Genomic DNA, 14,765 nt, shown 5'->3' on the forward strand with positions numbered 1-14,765 from the left:
GTTTTTTTTTTTTTAAAAAAAAAAAAAAAAAAAAAAAAAAAAAAAAAAAAAAAAAAAAAAGCCTAGCACCTCCCCTCTCTCTCTTGTTTCCTCTCTCTCCACATGTGATCTCTGCACTTCTGGCTCCTCAGCCTTCCAACATGAGTGGAAGCAACCTGAGGCCCTCATCAGATGCAGATGCTGGTGTAATGCAGCTCATACGGTCTTCATAACTGTGAGACAAAGAAGCCTTTTTTGTTTATAAATTACCCAATCTCTGTTATTTCTTTATGGCAACACAAAACAGACTAAGACAACAACATTTTTGAAAATTAGTTTGGAATATAAATCAATAGATGAAATTGCAGTCTTCACGTATACACATACGGATTTCACTGAATAAAACCAGATGATTTTCCACAAGACAGATAGATGTTCCTCGATTTATGATGGGTTTGTATCCCAACAACCCCATCATATGTTGACAGTATCATAGGTTGAAAATGCATTTTATACCCTAACATACCGAACATCCTGTCTTACCTTGGCCTGCCTGAAAAGTGCTCAGAACACTTATTGCAGCCTAGAGCTGGCCAGAGTCTTATAACATAATGTCTATTTTATAACTTGAACACAGGACATTGGAGAGTACAGTACTCATGAGAGCAGTATTGCTTGGCTGACTGGGAGCTGGGGCTCACTGTTGCTTCCCAGCATAACAAAATAGCATTGTATCGCCTATTACTTGCCCAGAAAAAGAACAAAATTCAAATTTGGAGTGTGTTTCTACTGAATGTGTTTCATCTTCACACCATTGTAAAGTCAAAAAATTGTAAGTCAAACGATGGCAAATCAGGGAACTGTTTGTATATTTACCAGTTCAAATGCTCAGCAGCCTTGGAAAATAGTACTAATCTCCCAAAATATGATGTTATTCAACATTCAAAGTTTTACAAGTTGACAGCTTTGAGGTACTATCATGTTTCAATTTTCGTTAATCAACTTATGAGTGGCAACACAAAACATAGTCATATATAGCATTTAGGTATCTCACTTTTCCTATCTATTCCTATTTCTCACTTGTGCTCATTTCCATAATGTATTTCATTTCTTTTTCTTGTTGATTTCTAGTTCTTTGTACATTCTAGACATTAGTAATTTTTAAAAAAAATTAAGACACTGTAATCATGTTCTCATTATATTATGGCAACACTTAGATTTCACATCAAGTTTCCCATATGCATGTGTCTATTTCTGAACTGTCCAACTGCTCCATTGATGACTGTGTTTGTTTTGACCCTACTCCCAATATATATTTTACCCTTGCCTTGCCATTATTGTTTAATATTTGATACACTGAGTATCATTCTTTTGGGATTTTTGAAGTATATTTGCTATTTAGAAAGATTAATTCTTCTGCATGCATTATACTACTTTAATAGTTTAATTCTATGGCATACACATGTATACATAAAATTATAAATAAAATTGCTATAAATTACCTCTCCCTTATCCTGTATGTATTTTAGAAGATCTCTGTACAGACTTCTGTGGCATATAAACTTAGAAAAAGCATAACTATATCATTGAATATGTATGTCTACAATTTTAATAGATAATGTCTAACAATTATTCAAAATGTCTATACAATTCACCTCCAAAGCAGTGCTTTGGAATTGCATTTGATTTTTGGCACACCGTATTATTAATCTTTCAAACATTTTTAGAAGTATTTTTTTAAATACAACCATTTTGGTGGGTGTGTTGTGGTTTCCCAGTTTGAATTTGTATTTTCTTCATGACTGTTGAAGCTAGACACTTTTTTGTATGTTTCTTGGTCATTTAGGCATCCTGTTGTGATATGGCATTGGAAGCATTTTGTCTCAATTTCTATAGGGTTGTATGCCGTTCTTTCTTAATTTAAAAAATTAAAAAATTATAAGTCATTTGTTATATAGATGTAAATATTATATGTGTTTTATATGTAATATACATCTTTTAATTATATAACATTCAATAGTATTTATAATATATGTAATTACATATGGTTATATGTATACATATTTCTATAAACATATATGTATTTATTTGGGATTCAAAAAAGCTATTCTTAGGCATCTCCAGCTTTTTATGACTCACTAGTTAGATACAACATTATCGATGACAACAGCAAAACAAGTAAGACCATTTATGGCTAAGAAAACCTTCAAACTGCACTACCCACCGATGGATAATAATGAATATATATTATAGTGTTGATATACAGAGTTCCTCATTGAACCATTATTTCACCCAGTAGTACAAATTTACTTTTCAAGTTGCTATGAATTACACACTACATAGAGTTTATATAAAGAACAAGATTAATTAGGAGTAACAAGACTTTAAATTTTGCTTGAAACCATAAAATCCCTGGAGCACAGTAAAAAGTTTAGTTTCTTAGTCATTGGTGTGTAAATATATAAATCATGAAGGTTTACATAAACAGAATAATATACATGGAATGGATAGATTTTCTATGTTCAATGTAAGTTTTGTGTTTGGACTATACCTCCGTACTGAAACTCATACCTTAATATATTGGTGCACAAAAGGATGTTTGAAATGATAAACTTTCATTCACATGTTGAATACACAAACTAAATGTTATTTGTGGTCCCCCCAAAAAAACAACAAAGAAAAAAGTTATTACACAATTTTTATGTTATTCCATCATTTTCTCCTTTTCTTCAGAGAGTTTATAGTATCTAACCTCCTTAGTTAGAGCCTTTTGAAGTATAATTATTCTTTAAAGTTCACTATTACAATTCTCAAGGCAGTTAATACTATATTTAAATATTTTACTGACCTTGACATTCAAATTGTAATCTTTACTATTCTTTGTTTAGCAATTCATTACTTGGGTTCCAATGGTAGTTACTTATTATTCATACATGCCTCTTCAACTTGGATGACTTAACCCCTTTCCTTTGCTGTTTATCATTGATGTGATACTTTCAGACATATTCTTGCTTTCATGTTTCTCTTAGACCTGTCTTAAATAATTTGTAATATACCCTGATACTTTACCTTTTATGTAGTGTTTTACACATGATATACCCATTTGGTACAGTTGTAATTTAGATATGTTTGATGCTGAGATTATTTAGCAATTTAATTCAATATAACTTACTACTATTAAGCACCTATTACATGACAATAATTGAGTTAATTTTAATGAAGGAACAAAGTTGAATAAGGCAGTCACTACTGAGAAGTACATATTTATTCACAAAGTTAGGTAATTAAGTAGTAACTTATATATGAGCAAAGTATATATGGTAAGTGTCAAATCTAGGCAAAAATATCATAGTTAGGTGGGCATCTCTCTTTTAGACATATTTACATGCCATAATAAATAATCTAAAGAACTCTATCTTCATGGATCGTAAAAAAAAAGAGACAATTCAACCTTAGCCTGACTCCCATACAAATTGGTCAATTTGATTGTTATTTAATTTTAATATATTTCTTAACTGCCACTATCCCATCAAGTAGAAACTTTCCAAAAATAATAATAAAGTATCTACCTTAAGACTTCTGGGAATACATTCCATTATATCCAATATGAAACAACATATCTTTGTTATTGGAAAAAGTTATACATTCATATTTAATAAAGATTTGATAACATTGTGATAACATGAACAGCAAACTGCTAATTGAATTTCCTTGAGAATATGAAATGATCTAAAGTGAAAGAAATTATATTGTACTGTAAAATGCAGAGGCAAAATCTGTTTTGTGGAAACACATTGGCGTAACAGAATGTCATAAAAATAAAAGCAGTGCCTAAAGCATGGAAAATGTAATATATCAAAATAAAATGTGTTGCAAGTAATTAAATCTAGATACACGACTCAGATACACCATATCATTGAAGATAGAATTAGTTATGGCAACTCTATAAGATGAAACCTACGCTATTGGATCTATATTCAATATGATTCCATTTTCAGTTTTTCCTTGTTTGTTTCATTGTAAATAACTAAACACACACACACACACACACACACACACACACACACACATCCAGTTGTAATCTGACATAAAAGAAAGACTCCAACAGTGCAGATATGAAGTGTGTGTTTTTTTAAGTTGCAAAATATTTCACAAATGAAGGGACTGCTCATTCAATGTCATTTTAACTATGTTTTTTATATACATATTTTAAAATATTTGTAAAAAACACAGGTTAAGTTAGCTGTACTCTGCCAGCTATTACTTTTATATGAAAATACTGTATTAACGTACAGCAAATTTGTATGAATTTAGCTCAGCAGTGTAGCATATAACCTAATATTTCTTGGAAAACATACATATGCTGTCTCTCACACACATATTAATACATGAAGTGAATTCCAGAATAATTTAATTTTTTAGAAAACTTAAGTAAAACAATGATTCTATGACTTGAGAAGGAAAGTCTGGGTTAACAGAGGGTATGTTTTACATGGAGAGTAAGACAAGGAGTAATGACAAATGTAGTTAAAAATGAGGAGTATCTGGCACCCGTAAGAGCAATTTTAAAGTAAAATATATAATTTCATCAGTTACAGCATTCAAATTTTATTATTGACTTTTATTAGATGAGAGAAAGAAGAAAATTCTTTTTCTTTCTAACTTTTCTTTCAACAAAATATGTGTTCCTTAGAGTGTTAAAAGGATAAGGAACAAATTCTACTGGTGAAATACAGTTGAAAGGGGTAAAAATCCTATCATGGTAGGAAGAATAACCAAGACAAAGGAAGAGACACAGGAAACCAGTGTATTTGACTATTGTGATAGAATCATCAGATGCTCTGCTTTTAGGTATATACTTATCAAAATTCACATGGTTGCAAAATATAAAGATAAGCTCCATAATTAAAATACAAAACAACAGAGATTCAAGAAGATGGCCTCAAGAATGATGCCAAAAATTATGTGGTCTATTGGCATACTTCAAAGAAGATAAAGTACTGTTGTAAACAACTTACAAATGGTAAAGCAAAACATTGTGATGGACAAATTACAAATGTCTCTAAAAGTAAAATGCTCCTCAAAATAGTAACATTGTTCTACTTAGTAACAAAAAATAATTTGCTCACTTTATTTATTTTCTAATTAAATCTAGTTATCACAATATTATGCATCTATTTTAATTCAAGAAGGTTGCATTTCCCATATTTTAGGAGGATTCAAAATGCCCAGTGGAAGGTGTGAGACGTTATATATTGTCTAATGAAATGTCAATTACTATTGAGATGTAACAAATGATGTCTGGGAATAGATGCTGTGGCTAGAAAACTTAACATGCGTGACATTTCCAAAACCATGCAATTTGCTTATTAACAGATATTCTGTGACTAATCACTCTGCTATTATTTACTAATAAGATCTTAAGGATGTTTTTACATTATGTTAAAATGTCGCTTTGCACTTTGGAACAAGAAAACATCATAATCCAAATCAGAATATGGATTCAATAACAAATGCTAACATCAAAGTATCTTTATTACAATGATAATTTTCATAATTATGAACCAAAACGTTAATTAGCAGGTGATATCCCGTCTTTTTCTCTCTGTTCCTGTTGCCAATGTACTTTACAAGTCGTCCCTCTCCCCATAATGTTGTGTAAGCTTATTGAGGGTTCTTGAATTCTGAAACTGAGAGATTTATTTTAGATTATCATGTTTCACTCCCTCATTTTGTAGATGTAAAACTGAAGGGTTTCAGTAACAACACCTAGAGTTAGGGCTATTGATCTATGCTATACTGCACTTTGCTATTTGCCAAAAACTATTGTTTTATTGCTGCAACACTTAGATATACCTCCAAACTGTTTCCTCCTACTGTTTTCCCCTCCTCTAAGAAACAAAAGTGCTGCTGAAGCTACAAATTTTCTTGGAGTTTTTTCACTGAAATCATTTGCTGCATTTGAACCCCTACTATGATTGCATTATAATGTCAACCCATAAAAAATTATGAACTGATAAAATTAAGCAAGGAGATTTTTAGTAAGATGTTCCTGTAATTAGAGACAAAACTGGTATGCATCTAGGAGACTCCCCTCCCTGATATCCTTAGTTATTTTCTTTTCCTTAACTCCTTTTCCATTTTCGTAGTTATACCTAAATGAATTTATCTGTTTTATAATTAATCCACACAATTCCCATAGTTGTAGAATATTAGTCTAATATTCAATGTTTCCTTCTAAAAGGGTTAAATTACAAGCATACATATTTAGAGTAAACTAATATAAATTGTAATTGTTTTATTTTAAATAATGTCTTTGCTTACTAATATTAGCAAACCACTTGTTTTTACCTAAAGCCAATATTTTGTCTCTGTCCTATTTATTTCCTCTAGAGATACAATTCTGTGAGAATTTTAAATGACTTTACTAACTGTGGTAAATCTTATTGCTGTTTTCGGTTTTTCACTCCTCTTTACCAAGTGACCTTACAATGCACGAAAGTGGGTAGAGAATCTTCCCTGCCCCGTTGATGTTTGGAGTCAACAACTGATGAAGTGTCATATGTTTCCCTTTTTTATTTTGCAATGAAATAACCATCCATGAAAAAAACATACTCCAAGCAACTGCTGGTCAAAAAAGGTGGAAATAAATAAAGTAAGCAAATCTGCAGGGTAAATCCCAGACCAGTTACCCTGCAGTCTGAGGCAGAACCAGAGGTTGTTTGTTACACAGCTGTAGCTGACTAGTACATTGATGTTGATGGCATAGTTCCTATATGAACATTACTGAAAACTAAAGACCACATATAATTAAGAAATTATACTTTGTAATCTTTTTCTTTTTTTTTTTTTTCCAAATGATGTTGAGTACTTTTTACATGTAAAATTAGTAATACACAATGTTCACTGTGTAAATGCTTTGGGATTGGGGAAATGTGGTTTAGGAATAGATTTTCTGTTTTAATGAGACTGTATAATACACGGAAGTGGGCCAGGGAAGTCCTTTATAATAAATTAGTTTAAAAAGAGTCTATTTCAGTTCTCCTTAGTCCACTCATCATTATTCATTTTAATCAATTAATCTTCAACTTCAGACTTCAACTTCCTTTTTTTAAAAGGAAAAAAAAAAAAAGGAGGGCTCTTTTCCTAAATCTCCACTCATGGGATGGATAGTGTCTGTACAATATTTTTGACCAGACAAAATAATTTGATGAGACAAAAGAAAGAGCAACCATCTTTGTGTCACAGATATTTTCAGTTCCTTGAATTTCTCTGAGGTGGTTAGAGGTAGCGAACATAGATTAGTCTCAAAGAATAATCCCAAACTTACTACTTGTTTAGGGCCTATTACACTTACGTCAAACTCCTTAAGTTTCTTCTCGTTATCTTATCACTGGTAGTTCTCTCTGAATAATCTAGAAATAGAGTAAATAATATTAAGTAATAACGTTACTCAGAGACAAAATTGATAATACTATAAATATAAATATTTGAATCTCATTGGCTAGTATAATGTTATGTGTTATTGTGTATATTTTAAAGCAAAAGGGCTTGGTCTTTGATCATTGTTTAGTATTTCTTATGATACTCTTTTCATGATAGAAGAGTCGTACTTGTCCTTGTATGAGTATAGTAGCCTAGAGAGGAAAATTCTCTGTATCTACACCTAAAAATTGCTAATTCCTTATTCATAAGAGATTCATATTATCACAAATACATATTTTTAAAAGCTTCTGCAGATCCTGAGTTTATCTAAATCATTGTATAAGGAATATTTACCTATAAAGGAAAATAAAGTCTTGGAACCCCAAATTCACTATAGCAAAGGGAAAAAGTTAAGCTGGAAGCTGAGTCATGGAAGAAATTGCTTTCCTTTTGTTCCAAAGCAGATGGCTACAGATAGAAGTCCAGATAGAAGGCCAGATGTCTCCAAAGGTAGCTACTCTGTGTTTACTTTATCTTACACAAAGTGCCAATTTACTGAGCACAAGACGAAGACATGATTGATTATTCCTCTATCCCCTCCTTTCACATGTAAAATGTAGATTCAGTGAATGATGATCAAACACTCTGAAGGATGCAACTGCTTGCCCTTTTTATCAACTCTTGCCTTTTTATTCCTTACTCTTTCCCCTACTGCTCACTTTCCTCTTTAATATTGGAATTCCAAAATCATCTTTGGCAAAGCGAGAATCACAGGCGTTCTTGTGGTTTTGTGTTCCTTTGTCTGGGGTGTGTCTTCAACCTTGGCAAAATAAACCTCTAAGTTGATTGAGACCTGTCTCAGATATATTTTGGTTTACAAATTCTGTTATTCATAGTAACTTCAAAGTGGTTTCATTTGCTGCTTTTTATCTCAATTTTCATTAGTCTCATATGTTTCATGTCATTCTTTAATGAATCCTCACCTATACTTGTTCATCTCCACATGTTGGCTTAGCTGAGCAACTTCCATGTATATCCAGACCATTTCATAGCAAACCAGAATTCAAAGTGAACCAAAACTCACAGTGAGCAAAAACTTTCATCACCAAAATCTAGGATGAATGATTGAAAATTTTGCATTTTTAAAAGACTTTTACCAAATTCAGAAAGATCAAGATACTTCAGAGAAAAAACACAGGATCTAATGAACTATAAAACAATCCATGTAGCTCTTTATAAAGAATAGAGTACAATAAGCATTATCAAATAGTCCCAATTAGGATAATGCTGTCAGGGTCTTTGATTATAAATATTAAGAAAACATATTGTTAACAAGGACAGTTTTATGAAAGTTAAATGTTAGGTCATAGCCAGGAATCAACATTTTATGTTTTTATTTCTCCTGCATTTAATTTCATTTTAGCAAAACACTTCAGGTATAAATTTGAAACAAAAAACGTTATACCTCAGTATAAGAGTAAACAAAATCCACTCCCCCACTTTTTTTTAGCCTCTAGATTTCCTCATTCTAGAAAACTCTTACATTTATTTTCTGTTTATAGTTTTCGAAGACTCAGGATTAAACTCCTTTACCTTTCAATATCAACTTTTCAGTCAAGGCTCTGTCTCATTTCACTTATTTTAAATTGAATTAAATCACATATTTTGAATTAAATTAAATCACTTATAGAAAACTTCATTTCATGCAACCATATGATAATAATGATCATCAAAAAGTTTAAAATGATTATCACATCACTGCTTGCTATTTTGAAGAGTGTTCAATACTATTATATCACAAATTGCTTCCAAAATTGATATTTACTCTTATTTTTCTAAAAAACTCTAGAAAACTGTATTCTTTGTTATCAAAAGCTTTCTTTCTTCCCACTTGGTTTGACCCTCCATAAAACAGTTTTCACCTTCTGGGATGTACTGAAACATCTTTAACTACTTTACTCTGTTCTTACCTTCCTCTTCAAATTTGCTTTTGTTGTTGGCATTATCAATCACACACTCCTGTAATGCCTTCCATTGCCCTATCATCTCCTGTTGTTTTTCATCTCCTGTTGAACTGGAAGTAGGCCTTGAGACAAACAAGAAAACTAGAACAGCAACAACTTTTATGACAGTTAAAATGATAGAACAACTTACACCTTGCTTTCATAAAAATAACCTTAACTGAAAATAACAAGAATAACACAAAAGTATTTACACAGAAATACCTTATTTACAGTGAGATAACATTGGCATCATTTTTCTAACCAATATTACTTAGATTAAACTAATAAATTTATATATTTAAGAAAATTACACATTATTTTGTTTTCCCTTCTTGACTTTATATTTTAATTGGAAATATAATTCATATGCATTAATTATAATTTAATTGCATAAGCAAAATTATTTAATAACCAAGTTATTTGAGGTTTTAAGGCACCTAGTAATACATTTATTATGTTATGTAAATTCTAAATATATGTAAGAGAAAAACTAATCAGTCTTCATTTATAGACAGAACTAGGACAAATTTTACTACAATGTTTAATATTGAATATTTATTTATAATCCATCTCTCAACAATAAGCTAAGTAATGTATTTACGCATGCAATTAAAAACATTAGTTATAATAAATATTGCATTTCTTCATGAGTGAAACCAGATGACTCATAGTCTTACCTTGCAATAGAGATCCACTTAAACATTAGTATCAACATGTAGAGAACCATTTGCATTTTTAAAAGTGCCATTTAAGTCATTAGTAAAATGAATTGAAATGTGTCCCACCAAGATTCAGAAGTTTATAAGATACGAGGCAAGCATGATAGCTCATGCCTGTAATCCCAGCACTTTGGGAAGCTGAGTGGGGAGGATCACTTGAAGCCAAGAATTTGAGATTAGACTGGGCAAGAGAATGAGACCTCATCTCTACAACAAACAAAGAAATTGCTGGATGCTGTGGTGCGTGCCTGTGGTCCTAGCTACTCTGAAGACTGAGGCAGGAGGACTGCTTGAACCCAGGAGGTTGAGGTGGCAGTGAGGTAGAATCCTGCCTCTGTACTCCAGCCTGAGCGACAGAGCGGATTCTGTCTCAAAAACAAAAACAACAATGAATAAAGAAGGTAACATAGACCGAAGACTTTAACAGACACCTCATCAAATATACAGATAGCAATTAAACATATAAAAATGTTCTACATCATACATCATGAGGGAAATGTATATTAATACAATGAGATACTACCATACACCTATATAGCCCAAACCCAAAACACTGAAAACACTGCAGGCTGGAGAGGATGTGAAGCAACAAAAATGCTCATTCACTGCTGGTAGAAAAAAAGAATGGTCTGGCCACTTTAAAAAACAGTTTGATGGTTTCCTAAAAACCTAAAACTACTCTTAATACAGGATCCAGCAATCACACTTCCTGGCATTTACTCAAGGGAGTTGAAAATGTATGTTTACACACCCACAAAACCCAGCACACAAAGGTTTATAGCAGTTTTCCTTAATAATTTTCAAAATGTGGAAATAACGATGGTGCACTTAAGTAGGTAAATAGATAGATAAACTGTGGTATATCCAGACAATGAAATATTATTGAACAGTAACAAGAAATAAGCTTTCATGCCATGAAATGACATGTAGAAACATTAAATGCGTATTACTAAGTGAAAGAAGCCAAACTGAGCAGGGTACTTACTGTATGATTTAAACTATGCAATGTTCTAGAAAATATGAAGCTAGGAAAACAGTAAAAAGATCAGTGTTGGCCAGAAGTTAGGAGAAAGGGAGGGATGAATAAGAGAAGCACAGAGGATTTGTAGAGCAGTTAAAATACTCTCTATGATATTATAATAGTGGATACATGTCATTATATATTTTTTCAGATCTACAGAATATTCAACAACAAGAGTGAACTCTGATTTAAACTAAGGATTTGTGATGATAATATGTCAATGTAGGTTAATCCATGTAACAAATGGACCACTTTGGTGTGGGAATGTTGATAATTGGGGAGATCATGCATGTATGGGGCAGGAGTAATTGGTAAATTTCTGTACCATCTTTTCAATTTTTCTCTGAACTTGAAAATACTCTAAAAAATAAAGACTATCACAAAGAAAAAAGGCAAAAAAAGAAAAAATTGTATACCGAAGTGCCTACTCCCAGTACCTCAGAATGTGACTTTGAGAATAGGGTTATGGCCGATACACGTAATTAACAAAGTTACGATGAGACTGGAATAGGGTAGGTCCCTGATCCAATAGTCTGGCAGATATTTGGACATGGACATGTACACATGGAGAAGCCCATGTGAAGATAAAAGCAGAGAGTGGCGGATGCGGAGGACTAGGAATGTCTAAGATTGCCAGCAAAGCACCGGAAACTGAGAAAGAAGCATGGAACAGATTCTTCCTCACAGCCCTCAGGAGGAATCAACTCTGTTGACACCTTGATCTCGAGCTTTTAACCTCCAGAGATGAGAGACAATAAGTTCCTATTGCTTAAGCTGATCAGGAAAACCTTAATTTTCTGTTCAGCTCGATGAAACTTTAGACAGCGGTCTTCCTGACTATAGACTTTTCTTAGAGTTTTCACTTAAAAAACTTGCAATTTAAAATTTTTTCGCTGCTCTTTTGAGATATAAACCTCCTTCCATTCCTTTGCCTGTTTTACAATGGATGAAATCTTTCTTAAGGACTTGGGAGCCACCCCTCTGAAATGTAAAATAAACATCAGGATAGAGCCTCTGTCTCCCCTCCCTGATCTCAGTGGGAGAGTAGGAGTCTGAGTCTGTTTTATGTAGCAATTAGTAAACACAGATGACCTAATCATCTTGACCAACTTGCTCTCTGTCCCTCAATACTTTTTTATTAGCTTACCGTAGTACCTAGAAACTCACTTACCTTTTGTGTTTTCAGCAAAGTTGAGTCAATTCTCTCCTATTAGAGTAGTCCTGAATAAAGTCTGCCTTCCCTCTTTAACTTGTCCAGTACAATTTTTCTTTGACAAAGTCACCCAGTTCATGGAACTTTGTGACAACAGCCCTCGCAAATTAATACTCCACAGATTGTGTACAGAATGTTTGGTAAATTAGTAATACTCAAATGCTAGATTTAGAAAGAGTGGGCATTAGAAGAGCAAGAGTTCCATATGTAGAACTGCAAAGCTAGTTACACTTCGCTATATATAGTTCATACAAATCTAAGACACAGTTTTGGCAGCTATCGAATAGCATAAAAAGAGCATCAACTAAGTGTATGTTGAGACATAAATGAGATAAGATATGCAAATTATTGAGGGTAGGGTTAGTGTTCATTTACAATCTCAAATGTTAGCACACATATTTTTGTGTATAAATATATAGACGTGTGTATACAGAAGTTTATATATAAATATCTATACATACACATTTAGTCATATTTAGTTACTATTATTATATGTAGATATTCCAAAATTTTTGTGTAGATGTAGGTGTGATTAATATTAAATTTTGTAAAAGTACTGCTGAATGATCGTATGTTTTTTATTTTCATTTTCTTTGTAGGTAGATGTTAAAGGCGTTAACTGCTTATAACTCTTCAGAGAATCCCTCTCATGGAGAGAAATAAGACAATGCATACAAGTTTTTTCTTAGATATTTCTGTAGCATCACATCTCACAACTCCCCACCATACTCTTATAATATGCATTTATTTGTCATTTCCTGTTATACAACATATTTTTGGGCCATCCTTCTTTTCCTTATGGTAACCCCTGTTAGGAAAGCCCTTCTGTCTGTTCTTCACCAGCCATACTCATGCTCATTTCTTTCAGAGTGACCTTAGGTACCGTCTCTTCTACAAAATCCTCTCTAAACGAAGAGGTTAAAAGAATTAATGCTGTGGTGTGGGGTGATCTTTGTGCCTTCTTCTTCTCGAACACTTCCCATATTATATACAAATAATCACTTTTTAAGCCTGGATTTCCTTAGAATATTGTAAAGTCCTTGAGGGAATAGTCTAGTGCTGGTATTTTATAAATGTTCAATAGATGTCTGTAGAAGCAAACAGAACTGTCAATTCTGGTTTTTTCTTAGTAACATATGGGTAAGTAAATATTTTGTATTTGCTTACAATCATATCAATTAATGTTATCAATACTGTATCCAAATCAATGTAACCCATGGATTTAATGCATGTAATTTAAAGACTTTTAATTTAAATATCAGTAACCAAACCATTGTTCCTATAACAGAAAGTGGCTGTTTTCTTCCCTGAAACCTTCTAACTTTATATGAATACTCAAACATTTCACTTTATTTTCCAAAATTCTACTTTCCCACTCCTCGCTAGACTGCTGAACTCTCAAAGTGGTTGCCTCTGCCACTCATGTGTTTACACAGTGAAGATAAATCATTCTGTGTGAGAAAATAAAAAGGATGAAGAAAAAATACAAAGCACTGTGTATTACAACAGCCAAGTCTTGGATATTTGACATGGTGTCACACAGTCATAATCTGATATACCAGTTGTCAAATGCTATCTTCAGCCCTGTTCATCTTTCTAACCTCTAATTCTGTGCAGTATGATCATGTTTTAATTCATTAATTAGTGTAATGTGCTAATTAAATTATTAAGGATGGGATTTTCTTCTGAAACAACATTTCTGAGTAAATCAGTGTTCCCAAATGTATCCTCTGAGTCTCTAACCAAGCCGCCACCCCTTACATCTGGATAACTGGAACCACATCCTAACGCGTCTTTGACTTCTCATTTCCACTTCGACGATCCATTCTCCACACTACAGTCAGTGTGAAATTGTACCACACAAATCAGATTATGTTATTTTCTTTCTTAAAAACCCTCCAATGGCATTCTATTGCCTTAAAATAAAATCTAAACTTCTTCCCACAATCTTGTCAGCAGTACAGAGAAACCCTGCCTTACCGCTTCCCCACTCTCCCACCTCTCCTTCTCACACACTCGCTACAGTCCACGGGCTTCACTCTGATCCTCAAGCACACCATGTTTTTTATTTTTATTTTTTTGTGGTCTTTAAAGTCACTGATGTCTCTACTCCCCAGAAAATTCTGATTGTAAATTTCTTTATGAGTGTCTCCTCCTTCTCATTTTTCAAATTGCTACTGACAATGACATTTCTTGACCCCCAGTCTAAAGGATGTTGGTGGTTGAATAAATGAATAGGAGAAACATAGCCTTTAAACATTTATTGAATAACTAAAATATTTTTTAGAACTGTTGGGACATTCATATTAGCTTGTTACACTATTATATACTAGTTAGGCCAATGACTGTTATTTAATAGTGTAAAATGTGTTTTTATATTATATTATTATATTATAATATCGTAT

The sequence above is a fragment of the Rhinopithecus bieti genome, unplaced genomic scaffold (assembly GCF_001698545.2).
Source record: "Rhinopithecus bieti isolate Rb0 unplaced genomic scaffold, ASM169854v2 scaffold_1244, whole genome shotgun sequence".
Lineage (NCBI taxonomy): Eukaryota > Metazoa > Chordata > Mammalia > Primates > Cercopithecidae > Rhinopithecus > Rhinopithecus bieti.